Below are 17,073 nucleotides of genomic sequence, written 5' to 3' on the forward strand. Positions count from 1 at the left end.
GGTAAATGTTTCTCCTGAAGGGATATATTAAAGTATACTCTCCCCTAATCACTGCGTGCCAATACCACTCCTATGTAATTGCCATAAAATTTTGCAAACCCTCAAATTCTTTTGGAAATATGCCTGCTTGATGTGGAGATGCAGTCTGGAAATGTGACTGAATAGAGGGCTATATAGTTAATGATTTCCATAACAGTGCGTAGTCATTTATCTTCATGGAGTTGGAGGTGTCAGAAGGCCCTTGGATGTCAACTAGCTCCTCCTATCCCTTCCATCCCCCACCCTCTCCCATTTTATAGGCTTAAATTTGGATTTAGCGAGGCCTTAAGGTTATTATTCTGACAGACCACTGTGATGGTCAGGGGTTTCGGGTAGAAGGTTTAGGGGGCTGGGCCCAATGAGCATCTCCACTCTTTAACTGCTGTGTGAACACCTGGTGCTGTTATCTCTTGTCTGGACAAACACCTACTTCTTTACTGGAGATTTAGTCTCTGTCCCTTCTGGACACTGATTAATCATCTTAAATCATCATTCTCATAAACTTTCTTGTTTACAAACTTACAAGATTATTCCATTAAAAAATAATCTAAACTTTGTGGTTTGGCATTCAATGCTTTCTGTGATCTGATTCCAACCAAGTCTGGTTCTTTTCTTTTCTTTCATTTTTTTTTCTTCTTCTCCAATTTTTTTTTTTTTTAATCAACCAAGTCTTTTGGGCTCATTTCCCTCAGCTCTATATGCATGTACTTTGTTCTGCTGAGGGAGCTTTGTGGCTACTCCACACGCTGTCCTCTTTCATGCTTTTACTAATGTTCTTGCTGCCTGGAATGAATACCCCTCCCACCAATCCTTATCTATTTTTCAAGGCTAAATTACATATTCCCTCCTCTCAGGAGCCTTCCCTGGGTGAGGAATATAGAGCATTAGATGGACTTGGGTTTGAGAGTGTACTCTGCCCCTTACTTCCTAGAATACCTCAGGCAGGTTATTGAATTTCTCTAGGGCTCAGTTTTCTCATCTGTGAGATGGGCAAGTCAACACCGACTGTGTAGCCTTATGAAGTATACATGGGTTAGTCATACTGTGAAGGGCTTGGTTCCTTGTACATAGTAAACATCAAAGAATGTTATATATTACTCTGATTACTTCAGAGAACTGCAAGCTCCTTTTCTGTAAATTCTCATTCACTTTGAGGTCTCATATTCTTCCTTGTATATCTAGTTTTGCCTTTTAGGTACTGAATCTCATGTGTTGTTTCCCCCCTGGGATTGATAACTCCTTAAACGTGGGATCATGTTTTAGTTAGCTCGTGTCCTGTACATTGCCCTCTATGCAGCAGGCCCTCAAAACACAGGCAAAGACTGACCTTTTGGGTGTGAAATTTGGGTGTGACAACAATTTGCTTTGTTGTCACTTTCCCCTGTAAAAGTTGACAATAGTTTTTCATTTTTAAGTCAATTTTCTTAGATATGAAAATCCCAGTTGTGGGGCTTTTGTTTCCTTGAAACATGGAAGACAATGCATGAAGATGCTGGTAGAGATTGATAAATTTCAACTAATTCTTGGGAAATGTAAGTGTGGAAGCCAATGTGGCCTCAACTAAATGGGCCAACTCAGCCTCGCCGTTGTCCAGCATGCATTCTATATTCCACCGTTTGTGTGATACTCCTGGAAGGGGGTGGGGATGGTTTTACATTCTGATAAGTTTGGAAAACAGATGCTAATGACCTGCTGACAGAGAGACAGAGGATATATTAAGAAACTAAAATCTGTGAGAAGTCCTACAGTAAAAAAAAAAAAAAAAAAAAAGCTAGTAAGAGTAGCTAACATTCATTGAGCTCTTTCATGGCAGATACTTTGACAGTAGACCCTTTACATGAATTCTTTAAATTAATCCTCAAATGCTTTATCCCCTTTAAGAATAGATATTATTATTATCCTCACTTAACAGATGAAGAAACTTGAATGGTCCAAGTTCTCACAGCAGTTAAAGAGTTGGACCTGGGATTGGAATCAGATATTTATAACCCCAGAACCTGAGTTCTGGTCCACTGTGGTACATAGCTTTTCACATTCCCCAATTTGCCTGTCCAGGAAATGCTTTTGGTTAACCTCTTACTAATAACCCATGAAAGTCCTATTCCTTGGGATACTCATTGGGCAACAGAACCTTGCCTTCCCAAGCTCCTTGGTTCATGGGAGCAGCCATTACCTTTCCACCTCTGCACCTTTGCTCACTGACCTCTGCCTGCAGGCTCCTGCCCCCCTTGCCTCTCTCATGATATTTTACTCTTCCTCCAAGGTCCAGTTCAAATGCAACTCTACGAGGAGCTTTTTTGGATATCAGCAGGTTGATGTGCAAAGCCCCTCTGTGTTCTCCACTGTTGTTAACATTTGGTCTCTCTGTCAAGGGCCATTTCCTAAGAGCCTTGGTAAAGTTTCCGGCACAGAGTGGATGTTCAGTTAGAGTTTGGTGAAATACAATCTTCCTAGCTGCTTAAGGGGGTCACTTCCCTAGCCTGGGGCTCGTCAGGTCATGGGTCATGGACTTGCCAGTGTGACTCTAACTGGCAACCTGGGCTGACGCTGGCTCCAACCCTTGTCAGGTTCAGACAACATCACTCCCTAATGCCCTGGCAGTTCATTAGTTAACATTGCCCTCCCTTTGCGCCTTGCAGATGTGGCCTCTCCCCAGCCTCTATGAGGTGAAGAGCACGATTAGGTCACATCGGGCCTCTCATCAGTGTTCTTTTGGGGACAAACCTGACTTGTCCTTTCCAGGGTGTTGTCCAGGTTTCATTACAAAGCCCCCCAGTGGCTGTGCCTCAGATGAGTCAGTTGGCTTGGGGCTTCATTAGCAACTCTAATTGCCTTTTTGTTTTTGTCCTCTTTGGGGCCTTCTCAGGCCCAGAGGTGGGGCCTGGCGGGCCTGGCTTCCAGAAATGCCGCCAGCCTCCACAAGAGCCCGTGATGGGAAGTCCGCGCCCCACTCCCCAGCAGCCACGTCATGCCACACTGTGCATTTCTGGGCCGCACCCTTCCCCAGGGTGTACTCAGGCGCCATGCAACCGCTGGCCACCCCAGCTCCCCAGCTGCCTGTGATGAAGTCATGGGGTGGGGTCCTGGAGACCCCCCTCCAAATAGGGTGGGGGCTTCCCCAACTGGCCTGGGAATGGTGGAGAGGAGGAGGTGGTTATAATCTTGTCCATCCAATCCACTGCTCCCTCTCTTGAGCTTGCATGGCCGTTGTGGAGAGAAGTGGAGGGAGGAAGAGAGAGCAGGGAAGACAAGGGGAGGAGAAGGACGGCAGAGTGGGAGGCATGGATCCCTCACTTCCTCCACCAGCAACTGGGTATGGAGAAAGGAACTAGCAGTTTCTCTTGACCACCTTGCAATGAGCTAATCGAGCTGACTTCTCTCTTCCCTGTTAACATCTTCCTTCTGATCTTAATCTCTTTTTTTTCCCCACCGAGACGACAAAATGTAGGAGAAGCCACCATAATCCATCTTATATAATTAGAATTTGATACAGAGGAAAAAATATCCCAGAGACAGAGCAACAGCTGTTCTGGCAAGGCAGGTAGAGCCCTTCCCAACGCAAGCATGCTTCCCCAGGCAGAGCCTTCCATCTCACCCAGGCCCAATGGGCATTTTGCTCTTGCTTCTGCACCAGTGGGTTTTGCAGACTGGGGTTGCCTAGATGTCCCAGACAACTCAAGCTTGGTTAAACCCGTGCAGCTTTGTCGCCTCCGCCTGTGAGCATATATGTGTGTGCGGAGGGATGAACGCTCTGTTAAAATCACAGCCTGCTGGAAGAATTTACTGATAGATCTCTGTGGATGGCTAGTTATTTGCACCTGGAATTCTGCCTCGGAAAGATGGGAAATCTGATAACAGAGACTTACCCAGGGAAATAAGAACAACACACCACACATTTATGTACCCCTCCACCTAAAACCACAGCATACTTCCCATACGACCAATGCCCTAGAAAATGAATATTCGAGGTTTTCTGCTCCCTACCTGTATCAGAGGCACTACCAAGAGGGCAGAGATACCCTACTCAGACTCTAGCATGGTCACTCAACTGCAACTGGAATGAACAAACTTGGGGTTGAACTTTTTTCTCTGAGGACATCATATCCATAATATCCTCACAGTGTTGTTACAAAGGAAAAGCCAAATGATTTATTTAACTTTAAAAAATGTATTCTGCAAAACAAGTTTGTAAGAACTTGTAACCACATAGTTACAAGTAACCACACTTAAGAGAATTTTTCGGAGTGATGTTAAAATCTCCCATGGCAAAGATTTCTAAGTTAACACAAAGATCATAGCTCTGGAAGTTGAGTTTTATATATTGGGATAAGAAAACATAGATACTCTGACCCAGGCAATAAATGAGCCCATCACCACATTAGTGAATGTGAGATGCATCTGTTTGGAGATTCTGAGGAATCTCCTGCACACATTTTCTAAGAGAAATCCCATTTTTCAAGGAGTCAAAGCTTTCATAGAGGTTTGCATCAAGCGGAATAGAAAGCAGGAGAAGGCATGACTGCTAAGGATTTCCAACCTTTGATTCATAATTTGTTGACATATTTTTACAAGTTCCCCATTTCTTTACAAGTAGCTCTGTTAAGTTCTCCCAGTAAATATTTTTGACGAAGGCCAAACAAGAGGGAAAAAGAGAAAAAGTGCAATGAAAAAAGTGGCTTACCTTTTCTGGGTATTGCCGATGTCAAATTTTCCCCCCAGACATGAGGCTTTCTTGCTTTGGTTGTCCCATGAATTTAGAAACCATTAAAAATTTTAAAGCAGAAATACTTGCGTCTTATTTGAAGCTGCTTCGAAACAATACAAAAAATAACTCGATGAAAAATAAAGTGCTCTTCTGAGCATGAGAATGTGTTTGAAGCTTGGAGCTCATGCTGTTGCACGAAGTTTTGCAACTGTCTCTCAGTTTAAACAACCTCCCGCTCCTCCCCACCACTTGCCAACGTCTATAATTTAAAGCAACTGCAATCCTTCCCATAATACTCACATTTCAAAGAGCTTAATATATACGCTCGTTAGGAAAAAGTAGGAGCCAGTGACGTTCTTCTGCAAACCCCGGACTGAGGCAAATGGGAAGCAAAGGTTTCAGGTATCTGAGCAATTCTATTTCTTTCTTTTATCCATAGCTCTTCTCACTGTGTGACTTCAGTTGCTTCTTTGCCTTTTCAAGTGATGCCTTGAGACCAAATGGTATCACTTCACTGGGAGGAAAAAAAAAAAAAAAGGAAAAGAAAGGGAAAAAAAAACACACAGAAAAGACAGAAAAGTTTCTGTCTCAACTTACAGAACAGTAATACTAGTGAAATTGTGTTTAAACATCACTTTTGCTAACACAATTATTTCCATGCAATTCTTCCCTAATTCATCTGTTTGAAAAAGTAAAATTAGTATACACTTCAGTTTCATAAAAGGGGAAAATACCTAAACTGATGTCATGTAAATTGGACTTATTTTAACCTGCATTCTGTATGTGAATCATAATCCGTAGGAGGGATACTCACTTTGCAGTGTGTGTCCATGTCACTGGCTAAGTCTCTGACATAGAGACTTAAGCAATGATTTTACTCATTCAACCACACTTCTCCACCTGCCATTAAACACACACACTCACACACACACAATTTATGAATTCAAATTACAGCCAACTTAAATGGTGATTTTAAAAATATTTATAGTAGATCTTAAGGCAGGTCTTCCTCAGTACCTGATAGATAATAAGTACTCAGTAAATACCTGCTCAGATCATCCAACGGTTTCGACGATTTGAGTTTATATCAAGAATATGTTCCCATCGGGGAAGGCTAATATGTCAAAGCTTGTACAGAGAGCAAACAGGACAACATATACTCTTGCCAGATTTAATGAATGGTTATGGTATAATAAAACTTCCTAAGTTAATATAGAAAACATTAGTTAAAAAAATAAAGAATTTGGTGGAGAAGAGAGATGTCAACACAGGCATGATCTATCTACTTCATGTACTTACTGTGTAAACGTACGCAAACAATTATAGGACCAAAACCTCATTCATTATATTAAAACTATAGATTATTTTCTGCTCGGTTTTTTGAGTCACCTAAAGTAACTATTATGCTATGGACAGGGGACAATATCTCTAACTGAAATAGGGTAAAGAGGGAAGGGGTCTAAAATTGCAGGAAAGCAGTTGGGTTCAGATTTTCTTTGTTATGAAAGCAGAGGAAAAGTTAGAGTCTTTTTGCTCTGGCTTCTACTGAGAAGACATCTACAGGCTCTAGTACATGTAGTGTCCCAGACCAGCATCCATGATTTTCCAGTTATGTGACCTTGAATTCCTTTGTTTAAGCAAATATACACAAAATGCTGCATTTACCCAACGAATGCTTATTCAACACCTCATTTATGTTATTTAGCAGGACCTGTTGTGTGTCACTGTGATATACCACAACAGTTAACATTGCTTCCCCTGACCAGTACCAATATTAGTAAAGGACATGGGGTGCCGCTCTGACAAATACCCACACTCAGTGCCATTGGCCAAGTAGTTAGGAGCTGAGTGGCAAGGAGATGGATACCAGAGGCTGGCAAGGTGATGTGCCATGTTTTGCCCCAGCACCACATTTGCTGAAACGTGGTGACATCTACGATAACTTGCAAAGCCATCTGTGCCACATCACCCTGTAGCTCCAGGACTGGAGGCTGGGTTGGGGTGGAGGGGTACATGGCAGGGAAATATCCATTGTGTGTGCTGGCTGCTGTTGACTGGATTTTGCAAGGTGTTTCAAGAAGGAGATGAGCCTGGGAGATAAATGGTTAAATTATAAACAGATATAAAAGGGAATAGAGAGATGGTACTTAAATTTGATGGCTTTTAAGAACCTACCAGTCTTTTGAAGGTCTTACATTGCTAAAGTTACTATAAGCCTTACTAGAAATATCTTTGAAGACTGAAAACAACCTCTCCCACCAGCAGGCTGCATGGAGGTCTGGCTCCCCAACACATCCTTCAGAGTTAGCAAGGGGAGACTCCTAGAAGGAAGAACTGATGCCCATAGAGAAGGACGATGAAGTTCTCCCTAGAGAATAGGGCCAGGCCCATATCCAGAATGCTTTCCATGAAATTTTTGTTGTATTTGTATCATCACTGTAACTCCATTTGTTGCGTGTGTGTGTGTGTGTGTGTGTGTGAGAGAGAGAGAGAGAGAGAGAGAAAGGGAGAGCATGAGAGAGGGAAGAAACTTGTCTTTTGGAGTGACAGTGATCACTTTCCTCTTGTTTATAGATCACTGGATCAAGAGATGGGACATCCAGGCTTATGACAAGAGCTTCACATAACTCTGCATAAGTCTGCACTTTGATCTCAATGCAGTGACCAGGTGGAATTTGAGGTTGTTTGCTTTGAAGAGGGGTGTATTCTGTGCTTGTGTTCTTTTCCTTATACATAACAAAAGAGAAAAGCAAATGAATATTTGGGGACCAGAAGAGTAAATTATGGTGGTGTGTTTAGGATTTCAGGCCATCTACAGATTCCTCCCTATTTCCCGGCCTCCTTCCCTGTTTGTTGACCACGTGACTGATTTCAACCAATGAGAGGTGAGTAGGAGTAACATACGGTTAATTAACAAAGAGTTAATTAAACACCTCACTATGTTACTTAGCATGACTTACTCTGAGTCACTGTGATTTACCACAGCAGCTGGTGTATCTACTCCACATTTTTTCTCTTTCCTCTATCCTCATGGCAGGAAGCAAAAGAGGAGGGGAGTTCCATAGTAGAAAGTACCCCAAACCCTGAGGCATCCCTTCGAAGATGCTGCATAGCAGAACTGTCTGACTGCATCAGACATTACTGAATTGTATACGAACTTATGCTGTTTTCTGCCACTGAGTCTGGGGGTTTGTGGGAGTTGGCTAGTGTCAACAACTCTAATACATTAGATAGTTGCCTTGAAAGATTTATGGAAGATTAAAAGAGATGATACATGCAAAGAATGCAGAAGAGGGCCTGATACAATAAAAAGTACTGAACAAATGATGGGTATTTTTATATTAAAAATAAATCACCACTTTCTTGCTCTTGCAAAACCAATCTAGCTAAATGTCTACTGTGAACACTATAAATTTAAGTTTTATAAATGGTGCACTATTGGGCTAAGTAAACTGGAAACCGTGGAAAGATTAGTGTGACAGAATTAGATGCTGAAAACAAAATTTATTCTCCATCTTTAAAAATATTTGCATTTATTAAGAAAATTGTCCAATGACTTGCTGTCAGCTTTCACAAGCAACCTTCAAAGCAGGGGATAAAGGAAGTTATAAACTCCCAAGTTACAAGTTAAATACACTCGTTAGCATTTGACTAGTGCAAACTCCACTTACCCAAACATTTATTTTACTGTGTGTACAGAACAAGGCTGTCATCCTGATATTGACTGTTCCAGGCTGCTCCTCAGTTGAAATGTGCTAAACAGCATATTAGTGCTGATTGAGAGCTAATATTTCCCAAAGCTGCCCTCTACTCAGGCCATGTGTGCTGGCTTTGAACTGCTCTACATGGGGACACAGGAGGCCCTATTTCATACATTTTTGTTTCTCACGCAAGTATTTTGGGCTCTCCTTACTAGAAATAACACTTCATTCTGCAAACTTTTTTAAAAGGGTCAGACCCTTTTATCTTCTACCATTTTAAAACAGTGGTGATAAAAATGAGGAACATTTGTTGAGCTTCAATTATGTGCTAGGCATTGTTTCATGCGTTCTGTAAGTGTATGAACTCATATAATTCTTACAATAATCTTGTGAGGTAGATACTAACATTATCCTCAGTTTATAGATGGGGAGCCTAAATAAAGTACAGAGAGGTTAAGTGACTAGTTCAAGGTCATGTAGGCAGTAAGTAACAAAGCTAAGATTTTTTAAAAAAATTATTTATTTGAGAGAGACTGTGATCAGGGGGAGGGGCAGAGAGAGAGGGAGAGGGTATCTCAAGCAGACCCCATGCTGAGCATGGACCACCACCCCCCCCACAAAGGAGGGGTTCCATCTCAGGATCTTGAAATCATGACCTGAACCAAAATCATGAGCCTGACACTTAACTGACTGAGCCACCTAGGCACCCCACAAAGCTGGGATTTGAATGTGGGTTGTCTGGTTCTAGTACCTGAACTCTTCGATGCTGATTAAAACACAATCTCCATGCCAAATGAAGAGAATATGCTTACACCGTATGTTTTCCTTAGCTTCTATTACATTAGAGATGAATACAGACTTCTTCTGAAAGACATGCTAAACTCTTAGAGGCAGCAGGTTGTTATTCTTGGAAAACACGCAGTTCCTTATCTGAATGTAATTATAAAGTTTGAACATTTTTCATATATTAAGGTTTGTGCTCTTATGGTTGACTTTATTTCTTCTCCTTTCCATGCATGCAGCAGCCAAGTTTCCAATTATATCCTAAGACCCAGGTGGCTTCATCTGGATTTTATAATAAAGCCTCTGCTGAGTTCTATCAAACATGTGAAGACATCGAGGAAGAGGCCAAAGGAAAAATGAGTCTTGTTGGAAAATTTCATCTGCCTTTTGGAAGATGTTACTGATATTTGGAGATTGGAGAGTAAATGAAATATTCTTTATTGAGAATGGTAGGAAATAATCCGGTCCTAACTATGAGGTGAAGCCACTAGGGGGTGTTGACATGCTCCAGAGGATCAGATGGTACACAGGTGCCTACTGTGTGCTTGTCCCTATTAGCTCTGAGAGATGGAGATGAGGCAGAGCCATTTCTTTGAGTCTCTCAGGCACTCACATTCATGATTTCCAGTCTTGGTGAGAAAATCTAAAAACCTGTTTTAACTTTCTTGGGTGATGTAAGGTAGCAGATTAACTTATTGCAAATAGTCAAAACTGGAAAAGGAGACTATCTCTAAATCATTGAAGTGCAGGCTTGGAAGATTTGAGAGGTTCTAATTCACTATCTCTTTGTTCATGAGCCTCCTGTATAGCTTTGGCAGAACGCCAGTCCACTTCTGTTTGACAGCTCCCAGGGAGAAAGGCCATAACTTCACCAGGTTATTCTCTGAGTAACAGTAAATATTCCTGTTCCATTTTCCACACATACAAGCTGTTACAATTTCCAGAGGCAACACTTGGCCTCTTCCCTCCCCACAGGTCCATCTTCCTTATCCCAAGTTTGATGATTCTGGCTCTTTCAACTGTTCTTCATGCAACATGATTTCAATTAGGTTGCCATCTTGGTTGGTTGCCCTTCAGTGAACCAATATCCAATTAATTGCTAAATGGCTCATGAGCACTGTAGTAGGCTTATCAAGAAATCAACAGTCTGAGTTATAGTCTGAACTCTGCTACTGGCCTTGAAAACTCATTATCCACTCTGTGTCTCTGTGTGTTTGTCCCTCCTATGTCACAGCACTTTAAAGTGCCTCACTTGGACTTTGACTCTCTGCTCTGCAGGATCTTTCTTTCATGAATTGGTCACCCAGTATTTGGAACCTATAGAACTAATCTGACCTCTCCCATAGCACCACTTTTCTCATGCCTGCTGGCTTTCACTTCCTGGGGATAATACATTCCCTTCAGGCTTAATATCTTGAAGGCAAAACTATTAGCCCTCAAACTTACTCATCCTGAGTTGCCTAATTCTGTCATTAATACCACAATCCTCTCAGGTTCTCAGGATTTTAAATATTGCTTTTACTCCCTTTTCTACTTCCCCAAAATATTCCACCATAAAATCCTGATTGTCCTTTTTAATTATGTCTCTAAAATCTTGTATCTTGACATATTTGTATTATTATAATTTATTTATCCCAGTGTTTCCCTGGAGTATTGTCTGTGGAATCATATTCTGGAATGTTCCATGGGAAGGGACAGGATAGTAAAATAAGTTTGGATGATATTAGTTATACATAGGAATCTTTTCACCTGCCATAGCAAAATATCATAAACTGGGCATTTTAAATAGTAGAAATGTATTTTCTCATGTTTCTGGAGGCTGGAGCTCTGAGATCACAGTGCCAGCAGGTGTCAGTTCTGGTGAGAGCACTCTTTCTGTCTTGTAGAGGGCACCTTCTCACTGTGTTCCCACATGGCAGGGAGAGAGAGTTCTGGTGTGTCCCCCCACTTTTTTTTTTTTTTAAACAGGACACTAATCTCATCATAAGGGCCCTACCCTTGTGACATCTAAAATTAAATATCTCCCAAAGGGCCCATCTCCAAATACTATCACATCAAGTGTTAGGATTTCAACATATGAATTTTGGGGAAACACTATTCAGTCCATAACACTCTGCCCCTGGTCCCCCAAAATTCATCTTTTTCTTGTATTCAGAATGCATTCATTCTGTCTCAATAGTCCCAAAAGTCTTGATTTGTTCTAGTATCAACTCTAAAGTCCAAATTCTCATTTAAATATCAGCTAAGTCCATCAAGAGATAAATGGATAAAGAAGATGTGGTATATATACACAACAGAATACTATATAGTCATCAAAAAACAAAATCTTGCAATTTGCAATGATGTGGAGGGGACTAGAGGGTATTATGCTCGGCGAAATAAGTCAATCAGAGAAAGACAAGTATCATATGATCTCACTGATGTGAGGAATTTGAGAAACAAGACAGAGGATCATAGGGGAAGGGAGGGAAAAATGAAATAAGATGAAACCAGAGAGGGAGACAAACCATAAGACTCTTAATATCAGGAAACAAACTGAGGGTTGCTGGAGGGGAGAGAGGTGGAAGGGATTGGGTGGCTGGGTGATGGACGTTGGGGAGGGTATGTGCTATGGTGAGTGCTGTGGATTGTGTAAGACTGATGATTCACAGAGCTGTACCCCTGAAACAAATAATACCTTATATATCAATAAAAAAATAAATATGAGCTAAGTCAGATATGGGTGAAACTGTAGGTAGAATTCATTCTGAGGCAGACTTCTCTCCCGCTGTGAATCTGTGAAACCAGGTGAGTGTGTGCTTCCAAAGAAGGCATAGGATAGAGAATCTCATTCTAAAAGGGAGAAATAGAATCTGAGTGTTTTGAAGGGGCCGGGGGGGGGTGGGAGGTTGGGGGAACCAGGTGGTGGGTATTGGAGAGGGCACGGATTGCATGGAGCACTGGGTGTGGTGCAAAAAACAATGAATACTGTTAGGCTGAAAATAAATTTAAAAAATTTAAAAAAATTAAAAAAATAAAAGGGAGAAATAGGAAAGAAGAAGGGATAATAGGCATCAAGCAAGCCCAAAATTTAGCAAGGCAATTTGTATTATATCTTAAGTTGTGTGGACAATCCTCTTTGGTTTGATGCTCTGCCCTTCTGCCTGGGGTGATAGCATCACCCCCACAGTTTAGCAGAGTGCCCACACCCATGAAGTTATACTGAGTGGTGGTCTCACTCTTTGAAACTGAGGTGGAGGCAGTCTTGCTCCTGGGTCTGTGCATTCTGGGTCTGTAGCGGGAGTGGTAGCCCTGATGATTTCTGAATTGCTTTGTGGGTTCCTCCTTCCCTTTTCTAGAAATATAGGTTATGTTTATAAGCAAAGAGCAATACGGTTCCATCCTATAAAATCCAAAAAAAAAAAAAAATTGACAGCCTTTCTTCATTCTTTCCCACCTTTTTTTTCTCATTTGCTTCAAAGTGGCAATGTCTCTGCTGATAAAATCTCATCTATATTCTGGCTTCTGTTGAGACATCTGATTAAGTTCGTGAGCTCTACACTTGATCTCTTTATCAAATTGTTGTTCAGCTACACCCTTAGTGTGTTCTTCAGAACAAGATCTCTCATTTTTACAATATGGATCAGCTGAGAAATTTCTAAATCCTCAAGTTCTGGTTCCTTTTTTGCTTAACAATTCTTTCTTCAATTAATGTATGTCTTTTGGCATTTCACTGTAAGAAGTCAGAAGAAAGCAAGCCAAACATCCAGTTTCATTGTTCACACTTTCTACCTCCCACAAAACACTAGAATACAGTTCAACCACGTTTTCTGCTGATTCTGATTTTTAACAAGGATTACTTTCCTTTAGTTCCCAATTACATGTTCCTCATCTGTCTGAGACCTTGTAGGATTACCATTAATGTTCATATTTCTCGTATACCCCAAAACTCTTCCAGTCTCTATCTATGACTCAATGCCTAAGTTGCTTCCTTATGTTCAAGTATTTGCTACAGCAGCACTCTAGCTTCTCAGTACCAAAAGCTGTTCTAATCTGCTTGGGCTGCCATAACAAAATACTGCAAATTGGTGGCTTAAACAACAACACTTATTTTCTTACAGTTCTGGAGGCTGGAAGTCTGAAATCAGGGTGCCAGTGTGGTCAGGTTCTAATGAGGGTTCTCTTCCTGATGTTTTAGATGGCTGCCTTCTCATGGTTCTCACATGGGGTCAGAAGTGAGAGTGTCTCTTCCTTTTCTTATAGGGGCACAAAGCCTGTCATGAGGCCCTCACCTTCATGACCTCATCTAAACCAACCTATTTTTCAAAGCCCCCACCTTCAGATACCATCACATTGTAAGATAGGGCTTCAACGGATGAATTCTGGAGTAACACAATTCAGTCCAGAGCAATCTCATTTAGGATATATGATTTACCTATTTCTAGGTTAAAATCAACAGCTTCATGACTTAAAATAGCAACCATTAAACCACACTGAGATACCACTTTACACCAGTTAGAATGGCCAAAATTAGCAAGACAGCAAACAACAAGTGTTGGAGAGGATGTGGGGAAAGGGGAACTCTCTTACACTGTTGTGGGAATGAAACAGTTTGGAAAACAGTTTGGAGATTCCTTAAGAAATTAAAAATAGAACTACCCTATGACCCTGCAATTGCCGTTACTACTGTTAAATTAATTTCTGGTTACTGTCATATTTGTCTTCTTTCAAAGAAAGAAATTTTGAATTTCTCAATATATACATAGATCAGAGATATATTTGGATTTGAAAAACAGTGTCTTTATAATATTGAATCTATTATGTCTCTTAAGTTTTGTTCTCTTAGTAGCGCTGAGTGTCATATTCTGTGTATTTCTCATTAAATTTATTCTAAAGAATTTAAAAAAAAAAAAAAAAGAAATTAAAAATAGAACTACCCTATGACCCTGCAATTGCACTACTGGGTATTTGCCCAAAAGGTACAGATGTAGTGAAAAGAAGGGCCACCTGTACCCCAATGTTCATAGTAGCAATGGCCACAGTTGCCAGACTGTGGAAAGAACAAAGATACCCTTTAAAGGACTAATGGATAAAGAAGATATGGTCCATATATACTATCGAGTATTATGCCTCTATCAGAAAGAATGAATACCCAACTTTTGTATCAACATGGATGAGACTGGAAGAGATTATGCTGAGTGAAATAGGTTGAGCAGAGAAAGTCAATTATTATATGGTTTCACTTACTTGTGGAGCACAAAGGGATAAAATGGAGGACATTGGGAGATGGAGAGGAGACATGAGATGGGGAAAATTGGAGGGGGAGACAAACCATGAGAGACTATGGACTCAGAAACAAACTGAGGGTTTTGGAGGGGAGGGGGGTTGGGGAGTTGGGTGAGCCTGGTGGTGGGTATTATGGAGGGCACATATCGCATGGAGCACTGGGTGTGGTGCATAAACAATGAATTTCAGGACACTGAAAAGAAATAAAATAAAATAAAATGGGACCTTCCCCCCATTAACCATTTATTATTCTTCATGAATCTGTGGGTTGACTGAGAGGTTCCACTGATCTTGGTGGTGCTTTGCTAAGCATTTCTTCTAGTCTTGGTGAGTGTTTTTGGTTTGTTGACTGTTGGATGATCTAAGATGGGTTTGGCTAGGGTAATTGACTCAGCTTCATGTATCTTATTCTCTAGAAGGATAGCATGGACATGTATTCAGGCAATTGTAAGGGTTCAAGAAAAGAAGTGAAAATATGCAAATATTTTTTCAAGTTTGTGCTTGTATCAAGTTTGCTATTGACCCACTGGCCAAAGCAAGTCTCATGCTTGAGCCTGGAGTCAGTGTGAGAGAGTCTATGAAAATCACAGACACAAGATGATGTGAAAAAACTGTACTATCAGTGCAATCAATCTCACACTAAGGAGTAAAATATTCTATGTTTTCCAAAAAATACCTGATTCAAAGATTTCTTTGACATTATGATACAAATATTGGGCAGAGTAAATTCAAGAAGAGGCTGTTTTAAGTTCCCGACACTTGTGGGGATAGGGAGAACATGTTTATCTACTGCTCGCATTTCATCTTCAGCCCACGGGAAAGAGAGAGGTGATACTACTGCCTTCCCTTTCCACAATCTTCTTTTCCTTGTTTAGCTTCCTTCTAATGAAGATGGTGTTTTAACATGCTGGGTTCAAGGTTGAAATTTATTGGCCACAGTTCACTAGTGGGTGGAGACACGCCTTGACACCTTAGGACTTTTCTGGCTGGGCTCTTTCCTGATTCTGTGGTAGACCAGAGAGTAATTTGTGTCCTCAGTGCTGGGCAGAGACAGTTCTCTTGTCTATCCCTACATTTCCTGTGCTCAGGTGACATGTATAATTTTCAATATCATTGAAAATTGTAATATTCAATAGTACAGCAAGTCATCACCCCGCAAGATGGGTCCACCACTGTTTCAATCTGTCTTGGGCTTTTGATCCACATAGTTGATTTAAGTGGGTTCAGTGTTAAGTGTGGATGTGGGGGATGGGAGATGTGGAGTAGCAAAGCTCACTTTGAATTGAAATTACAAACCTCACCCTTTGATGCCAAACATCAAAAAAGGTGAGAAAGTCAATTATCATATGGTTTCACTTATTTGTGGAACATAAGGAATAACATGGAGGACATCAGGAGAAGGAAAGGAAAAGTCAGCTGGGGGAAATTGGAGGGGGAGGTGAAGGATGAGAGACTGGACTCTGAGAAACAAACTGATGGTGGGGGTGCTGGGGATTAGGTGAGCCTGGTGGTGGGTATTAAGGAGGGCACATACTGTATGAAGCACTGGGTGTGGTGCATAAACAATGAATCTTGGAACACTGGAAAAATAAAATAAAATTAAAAAAAAAAATCACCTTTTCTTCTTCCTGACCAGCAGGTGGTATAAATGGGCACTTGCAAAGCTAGTAAGTATTACTTTATTCCCCATTTGGCTGATAATTCTTATATGCATAGTTTTTTGGCACAGCAAAGTCCTGCCTACAAGGACATTCAAAGCTTCCAAGCTATAATCATTTGTCTCACTTAGAGGGTATTTATTGCTTTCTGCTTTATGTTACAGTTCTTTATGTGAGTGCCCACCCTTTCCATATTAAAGTATAAGTTTCTCCAAGGTTGAGATTATGTCTTAACCTTCTTTGTAATTTTCTATTATCCATGGTGCCGCATAAGATATCTTGCATTTATGTACATGCTAAAAATTTGCCAAGTGAAGCCCCATAAGGGTAAAACCACATGAAAGGTTATGTTGTGAAAATGTGTTCAGAGTTATGTAGCAAACTTAAGATATGCATGCATGCTTCTATCCATTTTTAACCTGCCATGAAGTGCTACCAGATATAATGCTTGGGACTGGACATTATCATATTGTGAACCATACTGTGAACAGGAAAGAGACAGACTATGTAGAGTTGAAATCATTACATTCTGATTGTAGTTTACTACCAGAATGAAAGAGGAAAATGGGAAATGAATCAAGAAAGAATTTTTTTCTTGGATTTGGTTTCAGGGATGGACAGAATCTCTGGCCCAACTTTTATTTTGTCTTCATGGATAAACTTGTACCTGAGTGTGCAGTACAATCCTTTCAATTTACAAAAGGTCAAAATAAAATGTTAGAAGATAAATCTTCACATTTATTTTGGAATTGGCCAGAATTTGAAATAATATATTTTCATTTATAATGGTTGTTCTTTAATTTACAGTGCGCTTTTAGGATGTAAGTTTTGTTCTTCAAACCAAAACACTAGACTAAAACAACAACAACAACAACTAATAGTTTAATAAGATGATGCACATAGTAGTGTATACTTTTGAATG

The 17,073-nt window shown here is 40.6% G+C and overlaps 1 protein-coding gene across 2 annotated transcripts in view; it reads right to left on the minus strand.

Moving 5' to 3' along the window:
• The window catches only part of C1QTNF7 (C1q and TNF related 7), a 116,202-nt gene extending 110,958 nt beyond the window's left edge, over positions 1-5,244 (minus strand). For both annotated transcript variants that reach the window (XM_044226098.1, XM_044226100.1), the window contains exon 1: positions 4,721-5,244. The gene's annotated coding sequence lies outside the window, so the exon portion shown is untranslated. The remainder of the gene's footprint in view (positions 1-4,720) is intronic.
• Positions 5,245-17,073: the final 11,829 nt, after the last annotated feature.

Source organism: Neovison vison, chromosome 11 (assembly GCF_020171115.1).
Source record: "Neovison vison isolate M4711 chromosome 11, ASM_NN_V1, whole genome shotgun sequence".
Taxonomy (NCBI): domain Eukaryota; kingdom Metazoa; phylum Chordata; class Mammalia; order Carnivora; family Mustelidae; genus Neogale; species Neogale vison.